The sequence below is a fragment of the Artibeus jamaicensis genome, unplaced genomic scaffold (assembly GCF_021234435.1).
Source record: "Artibeus jamaicensis isolate MK-2021 breed Jamaican fruit bat unplaced genomic scaffold, CSHL_Jam_final contig_402, whole genome shotgun sequence".
In the NCBI taxonomy this organism is placed as follows: Eukaryota; Metazoa; Chordata; class Mammalia; order Chiroptera; family Phyllostomidae; genus Artibeus; species Artibeus jamaicensis.
This window is the reverse complement of record NW_026521818.1, coordinates 7,941,918-7,957,565: the sequence shown is the minus strand read 5'-3', so window position 1 is coordinate 7,957,565 and position 15,648 is coordinate 7,941,918.

The following is a 15,648-nucleotide window of genomic DNA, read 5'->3' as shown; positions in this document are numbered from 1 at the left end:
AAAAATAGCCTCTTTAACAAATGGTGTTGGGAGCACTAGACAGCTACATGCAAAAAAATGAAACTCAACCACCAACTTACACCATACATGAAAATAAATTCAAGGTGGATAAAAGACTTAAGTATAAGCCATGACACCATTAAAGTCCTAGAGAAGAATATTGGCAAGAAAATCTCAGATATTTCATGCAGCAACATTTTTACTGATATGTCCCCTAGAGCAAGAGATATAAAGGAAAGAACAAACAAATGGGATCTCATCAAAATTAAAAGCTTCTGCACAGCTAAAAAAGAAACAGTATTAAAGTAAAAAGACAACCAACTGTATGGGAAAACATATTTCCCAATGATAACTCAGACAAGGGTTTAATCTCCGAAATATACGAAGGACTTATACGACTCCACTCTAAGAAGACAAACAACCCAATTAACAAGTGGACAAAGGATTTGACCAGACACTTCTCCAAGGAGGACATACAGAAGATCCAGAGACACATGAAAAGATGCTCAGTATTGCTAGCTATCAGAGAGATGCAAATTAAAATCACAATGAGATACCGCTTTACACCAGTCGGAATGGCGATCATAAACAAATCAACAAACAGCAAGTGTTGGAGAGGTTGTGGAGAAAAGGGGACCCTAGTTCACCGTTGGTGGGATTGCAGACTGGTACAACCACTATGGAAAACAGTATGAAATTTTCTCAGAAAACTAAAAATAGACCTGCCTTTTGACCCAGCAATTCCACTGCTAGGATTATATCCTAAGAACCCTAAAACACCAACCCAGAAGAACCTATGCACCCCAATGTTCATAGCAACACAATTTACAATAGCCAAGAGTTGGAAGCAACCTAGGTGCCCATCAGTAAATGAATGGATTAAAAAACTATGGTACATATACACAATGGAATTTTATGCAGCAGAAAGAAAGAAGGAGCTCCTACCCTTTGCAACAGCATGGATGAAACTGGAAAGCATTATGCTGAGTGAAATAAGCCAGGCATTGAAAGACAAATGCCATATGATCTCACCTTTAACAGGAAGAAGCTAAACAACAAAACAAACAAGCAAGCAAAATATAACCAAAGACACTGAAATAGAGAATAAGCAGACAGTGACCAGAGGGGAGAAGGGAGGGAATTTCAGGGAAAAAAGGGGAAGGGTTTACAGGAACTAGTATGAAGGACACATGGACAACAACTAATGGGGGTGGAAATGGGAGAGAGGTGGGGAGCACTGGGGGGTGGGCTGGGATGGGAGTAAAAGACAGAAAACTGTACTTGAACAACAATTAAATAAATAAATAAATAAATAAATAAATAAATAAATAAATAATAAAAATAAATACATGAACAGTAAAATGACAACAAACTCACAACTATCAGCAACCAAACCTAAAAAAACAAAAACTAAGCAAACAACTAGAACAGAAACAGATTCACAGAAATGGAAATCACGTGGAGGGTTATCAGTGGTGAGGGGGAGAACAGGGGAAAATGTATAGGTAATAAGAAGCATAAATGGCAGGTACAAAATAGACTGGGGGAGGCTAAGAATTGTATGGGAAATGGAGAAGCCAAAAAATACATGTATGACCCATGAACATGAACTAAGGTGGAGGAATGATGGTGGGAGGGAGGGTACAGGGCTGAGGGGAATAAAGGGGAAAAATGGGACAAGTGTAATAGTGTAATCAATACAATATATTAAAAAATAAACCTGGAAAAAGTATAAAAAATAAATGATTGGGCTACATAGTGGTATTAAATATTTATACACATGTTTGTTTTACATGACTGGTTGTGATGTGTTTTCTATGTGGATTTATTTCTGGGCCCATGTTGAGAGCTTACCAGCTTCTTTCCTGAGGACTCTTGGCTTCTGAACACAGAATAACATGGGATCAAAGAAAAACTACCATTTCTACTGCGGGAAAAATGTTCAACTTCTCCCCTGTTGGGCAATTTTGAATAGGACATCTAACCTCTCTGAGTCTAGATTTTGGTACCTATAAATCCAGGGGATTAAGCTAGTCTAGTGGTTTCCAAATCTTGTCTTCTGAAGTCGTAAGGTTTCTCACAGGTAGGTTAGGTGCCACCTCAAGGGCCAGGAGGAGGCTCAGGTTACCTTATTCCAGAAGAGCAGTTCTGATATATCTGTTTATATGTTGGGACTCTATACAGGATATCATGGGGGCAGGGAGGGTGAAGGAGTTTTTTTTTGAAAAAGAATTTATAATAATAGATACCTGTAAATTCTGTAAGGTACCATGCCATATCCCCCATAAGTCAGAGGATCCCCTGGCCACTTCCAACTGGGGGGCTCTTGATTGAAGAAGAAATGCTAAAATAGCCCACAGAAATGGCCATCTACATAAGGTGTGTGATGGACAGCTTCCTGTGCTGTCAGTGCTCCTGAAGGCCACGCACATCCACTTATTTGCAGACAGCCTGTCAAGGTGAGATCTTTGGTAAACGTGGGGCCAAGACTGAGCAGTTTTCCATTTCTCCCCAAGTCCCACCCTCAGGATAATACCTGATTCCCCACTCTGCCTGTCTCAGAGTCTTAGATAGTGCTTGCTTCTAGGATTGGAACGTTCAAATAAAATCACTTTACAGAAAAGCTTCTTTATCAAGAACCCAGAGAAATCCTGAGTGTTTTTAATCTGTTCCTATGATATCTTTCTACATATAGGCTTATTAAATGTGTTAACAGGGTTATTTTATTTCAAAAAACATATCATTTCAATAATCAAAATATTTGATTAGCCCAAACCCAACAAAATAAAGAAGTCTGAATAGTCCCCTGAATATTTTGTAATGGGAACTGACAACTATTGCAAGTCTATATTTAATTAATGCTGTTAGCTCATGAAAGGTAAAAGTACAGTAAAACATTTTATTTTTATATCATCTTAGCATTAAAGGAACAATAAAATATGAGAATGGATCATAAATAATAAAATGGCCCATTTTTAAAATACAGAAGTGAGATAAATATTTTTTAAAGTTTCTACCTTCCATGGGTAGTATAGTATAGAGCTGTTTGTTTTAGTCATGTTCCATGGCATGCATTAAACTTGATATTTCATAGCTCTATAAAATAAGTCTGGCACTGCATCTGACCAGATACCCAAAGAACTCAGATTACCAGGGGTCTATAACTGGTGAGAATGTTGCTTGAATTAATTGGATTCACCAGGTACATCAGTTTATAAGAAATGTAGCCCACAATACAACATATAAAGAAACAGGAGAACGGGAGATGCTCATGTCTTCCTGGTGCAAGGATGGTTGAGGACAGTGCACATTGATGAGAGAATTCTGATTCCTATTTGTTCCCATTCTAAGATTCTTATGCTGGGGTCACTAATACTTTTTTCTAATTCCATTGACTTAGTGGCCTAGGAATCAAGCTAAGCGGTGGGTGCACAGGACAGCAGTCCAACCCGTGTGATCCTCCTGCAGAAACGAGCCTCAGTGACATGCTCAAGCCTCTGGTTTCAGTTTGTCTTTGGCATTTGGGGATTTGACCCTCATGGTTTTGATGACTCTCAGGAGCACCTGAAGGTCCATACCATGTAGCAATGTATCATTTTAAGGGATAAATTAGACTCTTTGCTTCAAAGCATCATGGGTAAGAAAAGCCCCTCCACCCCCTTAGTAAGTGAGTGGGCCTAGGTGGCCTCTAACCACTATTCCTCAGGCTGGCTATTATTTTCCTACACCCTTACTATCTTGGCACTAACTTTTCGGCAGTACAATTTATGTTCTTCTTTAAAAGAAAATCTGCTATTCAGTGATGACAATGGAGGGAAAATAATATAAGTCTAAGGCCTGGTTCTTAGTCAAGAAAAAAAGTTTTGAAGAGGGAGCCGTTGTATTAGAAAAGGTCACACTATCGAGTGGTAAAAAGATGAGTGGTTTTCTGAGTTGCTGGGAGGTGGGGCTGAAGGGCAAGAGATGAACAGGTGGAGAACAGGGCACTCTTAGAGCAGTGAAAATATTTTATATGATACTGTAATGTGGATATATGACATCACCTGTCAAAAGCCCTAGAACTGTCCTACACAAAAAGTGAACCATAATGAGAACTATAGACTTTAGTTAATAATAATGTGTCAATCCAGGTTCATCATCATTAATGAACACACCACACCAATGCAAGGTGCTAATGGAAAAACTGACCATGCAGGCGGGTAGAGAGTACGGAGGAACTCTACTTTCTGCTCAATTTTCCTATCAACATAAAACTTTCCTAGGACTAAAATATATTAATTAAAATTGTATTAGAAGGTGGCTCATATGTATACAACCAGAACAAGTACATAAATACTGTATACACAGGAAAAGTGACCTGTGAAACCATTTCAGTGAGTGCTACACACCCTGTCGAAAAGCTGTTTATCAATTGAAAAATAAAATGTCCAACAACATCAAAATTCCTCTTAACTGAACAGTGATATTGGAAGAAGTCAAAAGCCTGTGCAAATATTTCTTGAAACAACCAGTAAGACAAATTTTAGGAAGTATTTTCCTAAAGGAAAGTGTTACATGTTGTAAAATTAATGGGGGAGAGCCACTGAGCTGCGAAAACGTGCCTTCCAAGTTGAAGAGAGAAAATAGACACATACTAAATAAAGACGCCTTTTGCAAACGTGCCCACCCAAGAAGGAAGAAGAAATTTGGAGCCTCAAGAGTCTGAGAGCAGCCCGTCTTCTCTGATATGTTGCAGGTATAGCCCCAGGCTTAGGGTCACCTTCCCGAGCTGCTGCGACCTACTTCATGCTTCTCCGTAATACATTTCACCTTCCTCTCCATCTGTGATCCACACTTCGGCACACTTTGTCATCACTGCAGCAGTTTTGCTGATTTAGGTTACCAGGAAAAGATTACAATGTAATATAAGATTGGGCTTACTTTAGTGGGTGTCTTTAACATCTATATATATAAAAAAAGACTGAAGCTCATATATCTGAAATTATTAAGGGTCTGAAAAGTTCAGCTGAAAATTTTAGCTATAGCTAACTGTTTTAGAGGCAGAAGAAGGGGGAATAAAATGTTCTTTGGTATGAAGCAGTTGAGGACTGTGGAAGGCCTTAGGAAGGTCTCCTTGTGAATAAGAAGGTCTACTTTAATTTAAAGAAATTGACAACATTCACTGTCCCAGCAAAAGGGAAATGAAAGTTCCATTTATTTCAGAATAAATGTTTGAATGATGAAGCTAGCTGTACAAGAGCAATGTAAGCGGAAGCCAAATGAACAAAAGCAGAGGAAACCTATAACTCAGGCTAGTATCTGCTTCTCTATAGAATCAAAACAAGAATCCAGAGAGTCAGGGAAGCTTATAAACATAGTAACGATACAGCAAATCAGGAAAAAAACAAACAAACAAAAATGTGTTTCTAGCTCAAAATATAATTACCCAGGCTCTTTGCAATTATGGATAACTTGGGTTTTGCAGTCTTATCATAGATCTTCCTTGAGCTACATACACTACTGAGAAAACTAGCCATGTTACATAGCAATAACATCAAAAACATCACTTTGAAGAACACCACATAAAATAAACATTGCTTTGAAAACTGGGAGGTTGCTAGGATATTATGTCAAGTGCAATCCTCTCCAGTTATATCTGATTTTTCCATTTTATATCTTCCTCAATCATTAGGGCTTAACCCTTACAGGAATTTACACAAGGATAGAGGATAGCTTACATACCTCTGCAAATATAAATGTTCCAGGGGTTCCATTCGATCCTTAAAAGGCCTTAGGCATTAATGCTAAGAATTTGGACAGGGTCAGCTGTTCTGGAAAAGGGCAGTACTTGAGTTCTTGACCATATGGGGGTTTGTATGGAACAGAAGATGGAATTAGGCTGGGTCCATGTGGACGTTTTCATTTTTCTCTTCTATTTCTACAGAATGAATTAAAAGGAAAAAGACTTAGTGACAAGCCCAATCAATTATTCGAGTTATTTTAAGAGGAAGCAATTCATTGTATTGGTTGCCAAACTTAAAAATGCCTGGACAGCCTGTTCAAAGAGCCAGCAGCAGAAAGAGGAGAGAGACTACGCCAGAGACTCCGGCCAAGGAACCCGCAGAGGGGTGGGGGGGCACCACCTCCTGTCATTAGCATTTCAATGGTCCTGCTCAGCATGGGGCTGAGAAAGCCAGGGGGGTTTCCAGCTACTTCTATTTCCCATATGAGCTCCTAAGATGTTTCTTTTTAGTCATTCTATCCACTCTACAGGTGTATCCCTGATTCACTGATATAAATAGAGTAGATAACACAGGGAATACTTCTTGGTGAGTTTTGGATTTTTTGCCTCAGTACTAACACTGTGTACTGCATTTCATAGAATCCAAAGCATTGTTGCATTCCCCTCGTTAAACATCAGGGCCCTCTGTGAGAGAGTATGACCTTTCTCATTTATAGACCAGGAACTGAGGCTCAGGGACATTGTAACTGGTCCAACAATTTAATATGTAAGTGGCAGAGCAAGAACTTGGAAATCCAAGTCAAACGTACTGAAAACGAAACCAAAGATCCATTCCTAGTCCACCAGGAAACACTGTGTTAGTTGCGACAGCAGTAAACTAAGCACCTAGTAAGTATTTGGCTCTGGCTAGGTATTCTGCATGCTTGACTCCCTGAATCTTGATGAAACAAAAGAGTGAAAGAAAAAAATCCTCACATCAATGCAAGGCACCAAATGCACAGAGATGATGTGAGAACGATTTTCCAGAAGAAAGGGAGTCTGTCAAAAACAGTGAAAATAGACTTTTTAAAAGGAAAAAAACTAATTTTCATCCAACTATAAATGAAGAAGATGGTGCCAAGTTGTGCCAGCTCAAAGCAGCCTCTCATTGGATAGATACCATATCCACGGTCATAGCTATTAAACTGTTGTAATTCTCATTTTATAAATCAGCCATTGCTAATAGAGTCACTCTAATTTCTGGAATCCAAAGAGCATCTTCATCTACCACAAATGAGACAGCAGATAAAAGGGCACTCTAGTTATGTGTTTACCTCTTTACTTCAATAACCACAAATATGTCTGGGCAAAGTCATTTCTAGTCAGTGTCGATATCTTTTTAGGAAGAAATTTACCAATGCCTAACATTTAAAGAAATGCACTTTATACAGAGATAAAAAGTCACTATAAATAAATTCCATTTAGGCTTACCGCCAGTGATGGCCCAAATTTATAGAAAAGCAGACTCTCCAGCCAGAAAGTGTTTCTGTCCCCAAGCTTGTGTGAGGCAGAGAACTGTTGTGTGGCTGCAAAGACAAATAGACTTTGAACTTCAGGGTGCATAGGTTCTTTTGAATTGGTGTTTCAGGGTTCTTAGGGTATAGTACCAGCAGTGGAATTGTCAGGTCAAAAGGCAGTTCCACTTTTAGTTTTTTGAGGAAATTCCACACTGTTTTCCATAGTGGCTGCCCCAGTCTGCCTTTCCACCAACAATGCACTAGGGTCCCCTTTTTCCTGCAACCTGGCCAGCACTTGTTGTTTGTTGATTTTTTTATGATGGCTATTCTGGCTGTTGTGAAGTGGTATCTGATTGTGGTTTTAATTTGCATTTCTCTGATGGCTAGTGATGCTGAGCATCCTTTCATATGTCTCTGGGCCCTCTGTACATGGACAAAGTCAAAAGGGGGTAGGATCAAGGGTGGGAAGTGGGGATGGTTGGGGCTGAGAAGAGATGTGGAGAGAAGATGGAGACAACTGTACTTGAACAACAATACAAAAAGTGGGGGGGGCAAAGAAAAAATTAGACTTCGATGAGCAACTCAAATATTACAATATGGTAGCCCTTAGACAGGGCTGTACCTCATTTCCTGGCTCACGTTTGCCTTCATGGCAAGGGAAATGAGTGTCGCTTTAAAATCAAAGGATTTTAGTGGATTCAGGCTCCAGCTGATGAGCACAGACTGCTTCACATATGTCACTTAGCCTTCCCCACCCCCCCCACCGTGCATTAACCAACTGGTAAGTGCAACTTTATCTGCCCATCTTTATATGCCAACCCTTTCCTAGCTTATTAATTTGTGAAATACCCATGTCTAATATAGTCGCAGTTGCATGTTCTATCTCTCTGTTCATAATTTTCCAGTTTTCCCTGAATACATTTTAGTTTATGGTCCTTTGCAAAAATTCAACCTTTGGAGTAGCTTAGTGGGGTCACTGGACAGACCTCCTGGAAAATGAGTTTCTAAGAAAAAGACATATTGTACAAATGTTGATTATTAAAGTAACACTTTTAGGTTTTTCTGGTGCTCACTTTAATGTGTCTTAAAATTTTTTTTTCATGGAGGGAAGAAAACTAAGTTACCACTTCTGCACTGCCCAGCTGCTCCTCCACAAAGGCCTCGATGGGTGGTAGCCTCACGTCTGCACAGGCCCTTGCGTTCCTTGTGTGGGGCGCTGCCGCTGGAACACGGTGGCTTCTGGCTTCTGTGCATCACAGAGGTTGTAGTTCATTTGTCTCTCCCTCCCTCCTTCTCTTTCTCTTTTGTGTTAGTGTGTAAACACAGGAGGGCACATTGTCAAAGGGAAGAAAGGAGGACTTGACGAGTGAGAAAATCTCGTAAGGTGAATAAATAAGAATTCTCAGAATAAGACCGTGGCAAAATCTGCTTGCTGTGCTCCTCATTGCCTTTCTCATTCGTGCACAGATTTTACTGAGTACCTAACTCTCCCTGGAGTCCTGTCTGGGGGCTGGTGCTCCATGAAAGAGTCGGATGCGCATCCAGTTTTCAAGCTGTCCTCACTCTGGTAAGGACTTTTTTTTGGCCTCACTGTGACATGCACGCCACCATAATCTAAGACAGTAATGTTTCAAATTTGAGGGAAGAGTAACAAAAAGCTTGAAGAGGAAGGGGTTTCTGCAACTTGAGAGGAATAAGGAAAAGCTTCATGAAAGGAGGTGTATTGGGGTTGGGTCTTAAAGGATAGCAGAGCTGTTCTCTTTCCTCCTGAGGTTTCATTCCACCTCATTTCTGCCTTTCGAAACCCAACCTATTCCTCAAGGTTTGGTTTGGACTCTAGCCTATTTATAGAGCCATTCCTAAAGAAGATATTCATAATTTCTTTCCATTTGTTGAACCAGAAGTTACTTTGTACTTCTCTTGTAGTATCTGTCACATTCTTTCTTGTATTACACTTGTCCATGTACACAGTACTCAGCACTACTAGTTCTTCCCAGGGTCCCATACCCCTTTTAGCACCTACCCTGGAGTGAACCGTAGGTCCCAAGTGAGTCTCTGACAAATGAATGACTTCATCTGCTTTTCCCTTTATTTTGTCCACTACTGATGGTATCAACTGCCTGCCCTTTTTTTATACAAAGGATTAATCCAAGCAATTGTTACCCCCATCTTTGCTAATAGTGGGGGAAAATACATTAAGAAGCTTCTATTTGCATATTGCTGTCTCATGGGAATATGTAAAACTCAGGAGGAGAATCCAGACTATGAACCTTAATTTATTTTTACACTGCTTCCCATGAGTAATCAAGCTGAAAGTTGAACTTGGCTTTCATGATTGAGTCTAGTTACATTATGTTATGTTCTGGACCCTGATTTTAACTTTGAATTGCTATTTTCCTCTGAAACATACTGTTCCAATTTTGTCTGCTTCAGAGAAAACTCTTAGCTCATGTGCAGCATTTTATAGGTAATATGAAAGTTCTGAAATGGACATAAGTGAATGAGTATAATTGTTGACATGCCCCAAATTAAATACATTTGAAGCTAGTTCACTAATGGTATGAAAATAAATCAGACAGTAACATTAGACTTTCAGCTCCTTCAGGCCTACAGTCTAGTTTCTTGAAATTTAACAGTCTAATTTCTTTAATCTGGAGTCCTGAGGTAAAGCTAGCTTTATAATTACTAGAATCTTTGACAAAGAATTGTGAAAAGCTTAGGAACCTCCAGGACAACTTTAAACGTTCCAACATTCGAATCATAGGAGTGCCAGAAAAAGAAGAGGAAGAGCAAGAAATTGAAAACTTATTTGAACAAATAATGAAGGAGAAATTCCCCAATCTGGCAAAGGAAATAGACTTCCAGGAAATCCAGGAAGCTCAGAGAGTCCCAAAGAAGTTGGACCCAAGAAGGAACACACCAAGGCACATCATAATTATATTAGCCAAGATTAAACAGAAGGAAAGAATCCTAAAAGCAGCAAGAGAAAAGAAAACAGTTACCTACAAAGGAGTTAACATAAGACTATCAGCTGATTTCTCAAAAGAAACCTTGCTGGCAAGAAGGGGCTGATGTAGGGAACTGCTTATCGGGATGTGGAAACAGTAGCTCAACAACCCACGTGGAAAAACAGTGGGGGGTGAGTCAGCAAGCAGGAGCACACCCGTAAAGAAGTTCTCCTGTGGGAAATGAGGCCTGGATTATACTTAGGCTGCTTTGTGACTTGTGATTCCTGAAGTCTGTGCTAATTCTCCCAAAGATTAAAGTGTAACCAGACCTGTTACTCTTTTCATTCCCTTGCATTTGTAACATTTTTCAATGGACTGAATTTAGGAGCTTGGGTCTTGGCAGCCCTTGGGCTTCTCCTTGTCTTAATCTTTATTTGTGCTTTATGATTTATATGGAAGTTGTTTTCTTGTAATCGTGTTTGAAAACAGCAAATAGTAGGTCTCACAGGCCTAACAGCTACAATTGATTTAAAAAACAAAAAAAGGGGGAGATATTGGGAGCTGCCCTGCCTGGTTTCAGGAGCTGTAACCCCCACATGGCTAAGGCTGAGTGAGCGACTTTTGGATCTTAAGCCACTAAGGAGACAAAGCTTATCTCCCTGGCAGGGGCATTGCTTCTGCTCCTTTTTTCATAACTGGCCCCCAATGCTTGATCGGTTAGCCAATAACAGGTAAGATTCCCCAAGGGGGGAATGACCTAAGACAGGCATGATCACGTGGAGGCCTCAGGGAAGGACTTGGGGTTCTATGGAGAAAGGGAGTGATGGACCCTCACCCCTCACCTTTGACAAAGCCTGAGTCCTCATTCTGTCTATGAGAAGTCTCCTAATTCCTTGGCTATCTAGCCTCCTCTGCCTGACTTAAGCCTGAAACAATGACAGAGGGTGGTGCAACCCTGTGCTGGAAAGGGCAGGTTCCCTGGGTGATCAGGCCTGAGAAAGAATATGTAAAATCCCGTGAAGCCTGCTTTGCTAAGAATGCTCTTGATTAAATCATAAAGGCCAGAGCAGGAAATGAGTTTGTTTCCCAAAGTTTTGTAGCCTTTTAGCTGATAGACCCCGACACAGAAGAAGCCCTAATAGTTATTTGTATGCTATCTATCATTTGATCCTTACTGCCTGACAATGATTAATAAGTTGTACCTGAACTCCTGCCCCGAAAAGCCAATAAAAGCCTGTCTAGGCAAGGGCGTGTGCTCTCTCCCGTTGAGAGAGTGGCCTGCCCCTTTTCCTCCACAGGACTCGGTAGTCCATGTGAATTTGTCTGGAATCCCATCCATAACACTGTGGGCACCGCAGGCTGGTGCACACAGCAAGCTGGGAAGAAGTATTCTAAGTCATGAAAGGCAAAAACCTACATCCAAGATTGCTCTATCCAGCAAAGCTTTGATTTAGAATGGAAGGGCAGATAAAGTGCTTCACAGATAAGGTCAAGTTAAAGGAGTTTATCATCACCAAGCCCTTATTATATGAAGCATTAAAAGGACTTATCTAAGAAAAGGAAGAAGATCAAAAATACAAACAGTAAAATGACAACTCACAACTATCAACAACTGAACCTAAAAACAAAAATACAAACAAAAATGAACTAAGCAAACAACTAGAACAGGAACAGAATCACAGAAATGGAGATCACATGGAGGGTTATTAGTGGGAAGAGGGAGGGGAAGAATGAAGGAAAAGGTACAGGGAATAAGAAACATAATTGGTAGGTATAAAATAGACAGGGGGAGGTTGAGAATAGTCGAAGCCAAAGAACGTATATGTATGACCCATGGATATGAACTAAGGGGGGAAATGCTGGTGGGAGGGGGTGTGCAGGGCAGAGGGAAATAAAAGGGAGAAAAAAATGGAACAACTGTAATAGCATAATCAATAAAGTATATTAAAATGAAATAAAGTTTAAAAAAAGAATTGTGAGAGTAGGAAAAAAGTTTTCTATCAATTACAGTTATTAGCAAAATTTCACTTTCCCCTTCAGAATGAGAATAACGCAGCATCAGGTTTTGGTTCTCTAAATCAATATATGAAACAAAGAAATAGGGATTCATTTATTTTTCCTTTAGTCCAAATCATCCATCCATCTATCCATCCCTCCCTCCATCCCGCTGGGAGCTGCAGCTCTGTGCTCTCTCAGTGATTCGGATAACTATTACATAATGTTTCACATCCTTTCAGCTCCAACTCTTACTAGAACTATTATTGCTACTGCCTGTTTAATGCTGTCTTTTGACTAACTTGACACTTTAATGCCTCAGCTGTGCTCTTCTTATTCTCAAGGTTCTGTGATACTGGCATGTGTGACATTTGTGGAAACATACTTGATACACATATATAACCTAGAATTTCAGGGACATTAGTGGCCATGAAGCTACTCTTAACTAATAGAGGCTCAAGCATCAGTCACCTGCAATGTGGCCAATTTGACAGTGCAGTATCATATAGTCTTTCTCTCCTGTTCTGCTTCTCAACCCAATTCCCGCACTCTCGCTCTTATTTGAGAAGGACAACCTTTCAAATAAACTACCTGCATACATATCTTTGTCTCAGCGGGGATTTAAGTGGAACCAAAGATAAAATGGTCGGTATCGAGACTGACCTCACAAAGATGGTATGATATGATATTAGAATTGGATCAGTTACCAGTCAAATAGCATAAGAACCCTCTCTTGGTGGTAAATGAGGGGTGAGGAAACAGGTGGGGTACCCATGGAGTCCATTGGTTCCCCTGCTTTCTCGCTGACCCTGGAATTTGAGAGTAAGCTTTTCTCCTAGGTCTGAGCTTCTACTCCCTTTGCATTTTGACCCTATCTAGGCTCTGCTTGGGATCTAATTTAAGACTTCATCCATTTCTGGTTAAGGCCTTGTTTTGTCCATGAGTATTTGGTTGGCACTTTGGCCTGACTCTTGAAATCAGGCTATTGGAATTGGAACTGTGCTGGCCCAATTCCTTTTGGAACCAGACCATTCCTACTGAAAATATGCTGTTCAGCCTTTGGTCCAATTTTTGAAGTCAAATTGTTTCTAGTGAACTTTTTTTGGTATCTGCTTTGCAGGCTGTTTAGTTTTTGCAAAAACGAAACCCTACTTATCTACATTCTTTGAGGTCATCCCCCTGTCAGGGACCCTGGTCAATTTTATGTTCAGAAACAGCAGTCCCTCTTAATGCACATTTCAAACTGAATGAACTGAATTGACCAAAAGTAATTCAGAAAACAAATGGCCAGGATGGGAAACCTTTGAATTTCCCAAGCTTAATTTTCTTAAAACCGAATTGGAAAACCATAGTTATAAAGTTGTCATAACTGAATTGAATGCCTACATTGATTAGTATTTTGAGGCTTCCAAACATTACCAGAAGTCTAAATTGTCTCTTTGAAGAATAAAATTTCAAATTAATGGAGACAAACACTTGAAGAAAGACAAAATGGTGTTTCAAGCCTTATGCTCCTCTTCCTGGTTCCTTTGTCTCAGGCTCCACCTCCAGAGCCATTTCCTCTTCCTCTTCCTCTTCCTTGGAGCCTCTCCCCCCACCCTCTTCTTCTTAATCTGTCAGAAATTTTCTCTTTAAAATGAAGCCTTCTGAAGATCAAAAGGCTAAATCCCTAATTTTTTATATTCTGTGGACTAAAACTGAACTATGAGTCATAGTGAAAGATTTTCCCAAAGTAACTGAAGATCCTGTCTGATTTGCTGAGGAATTTAATATACTCATGCAGATTGATCAATCTGGTTTCTCTGATTTATACCAGCCAGTTTATATGCTTGTTGGTGAAGGCCAGGCTCAGCATTGGATGAAAGTTGCTGAGTGGGAAAATCCTGAAAGGTTTTTAGGATTGCAGCCAGGAGACTATCCCACCGACTTATTCTATAATCAGGATTGGGAACTCACTGACTTTGGATTTATTTGGTCAGTTAGGCAAATCAGCTTGCTTGAAGCCTAGATAAGTCACCTGAGGGAAAAAAACACTAAAATTCTTAGTGTTCTACTCTGGCAGATAAATGGCCCTATATGAAATCAAAAGTCTCCTAATTTCTGCTATTATTGAAAGGAGCAAGGACGTTAGAAAAGATTTTGCCACAAACTTAAGCACTTCAGGTACCTTAAACTGTCTAACCAGCCTTCCAGGGTCCTCCTCACTCTCAGTGATGGAGCTCTGAGGAATTACAGGGGCTCTTCCCAGGCCTCCCTCTTACCTGGCTCACAGGGACCACTCTCCAGTTTGGAATGCACATCTGACACCTAAGCCACACTCTCCATTGCTACTATAAAGCAGCCTCTGCCTCAAAGCACTCAGACAGTCCAAAGAGTGGGATGTCTAATAAACATTGACAGGTTAATGTCTGTGGACCTACCCCGTTTGGGGGGGGCCCTTTGAGAGATACCCAGCATTTTCTCTTTAGCCCTATACATTTATTAGGCAGAGACTTCTTAGAAAAGAATCATGCTGGTATTTCTTTCTTCCAAAAGTGAGAAATAATTCTGTAATTTGAAAGAAGCCATCAAAATAACTAACCAGGTGAAGTAAAGGATGCTTCAACATCTTTTATTTGCTCCATTTTCTGATGGCACTATAGCTGAATCTGGATGCACTGATCATTTGTTCCTATTAGATCAGCTACCCTTCTTTTTACAGGGAAATCATCTAATATTGGCAGAATCCACAGTGCACTTCCTATCAGGATGCCAATGGATTCATCAAAACTCTTTTCTAGAATTATTCAACACGCCATAAATAAAGAGGCCCTTTAAAGTATAAAGCTGAAAATGAAAGATTATAGAACTCAGGGCCTCATCATCCCTGAAACTAGTGCCTATAATATTCCTATTTTACCTGAGAGAAAAGCCATGGGCCAAGGGTGGGGGTTTGTCCAGGACCTCCCAACAATAAACAACATTGTTGTCCCTTGGCATGCTGCTGTTCCTAATACTCAGGTGCCACTATCATCCATCCCAGCAGGAGTACCTTTTTCACTGTAACTGATTTATGCAGTGCTTTCTGTAGCACTCTACTTGATGAAACTAGCCAGCACCATTTTTTGCCTTCACTTGGGAAGAACCATTCACCCAGACAATAATGCCTCAGGGTTTTACTGAGAGCCCTGCTAATCCCTCACAAATCCTAAAGACTGACCTGGATGATACCAGCTTCTCTAGGTGGAGAAGTTGAAATAGGTGGACAACTTGCTTCTTTGTTCTCCCTCCCGAGTTTTCTCACAGGAAGACAGCAATCAACGTGCTAAATCTTTTAGCCTTTAAGGGATATAAGGCCACCAAGGAAAAACTGCAGTTTTCTCAAACCCAAGTTCTGTATCTAGGGTACCTGATTTGAGAATGAGGGCCCAGATTCAGATAGGCTTCACGGTGTTCTAAGTTTTCAAAACCCAAAACTACTCATCAGCTGTGAGGTTTAATCACACTT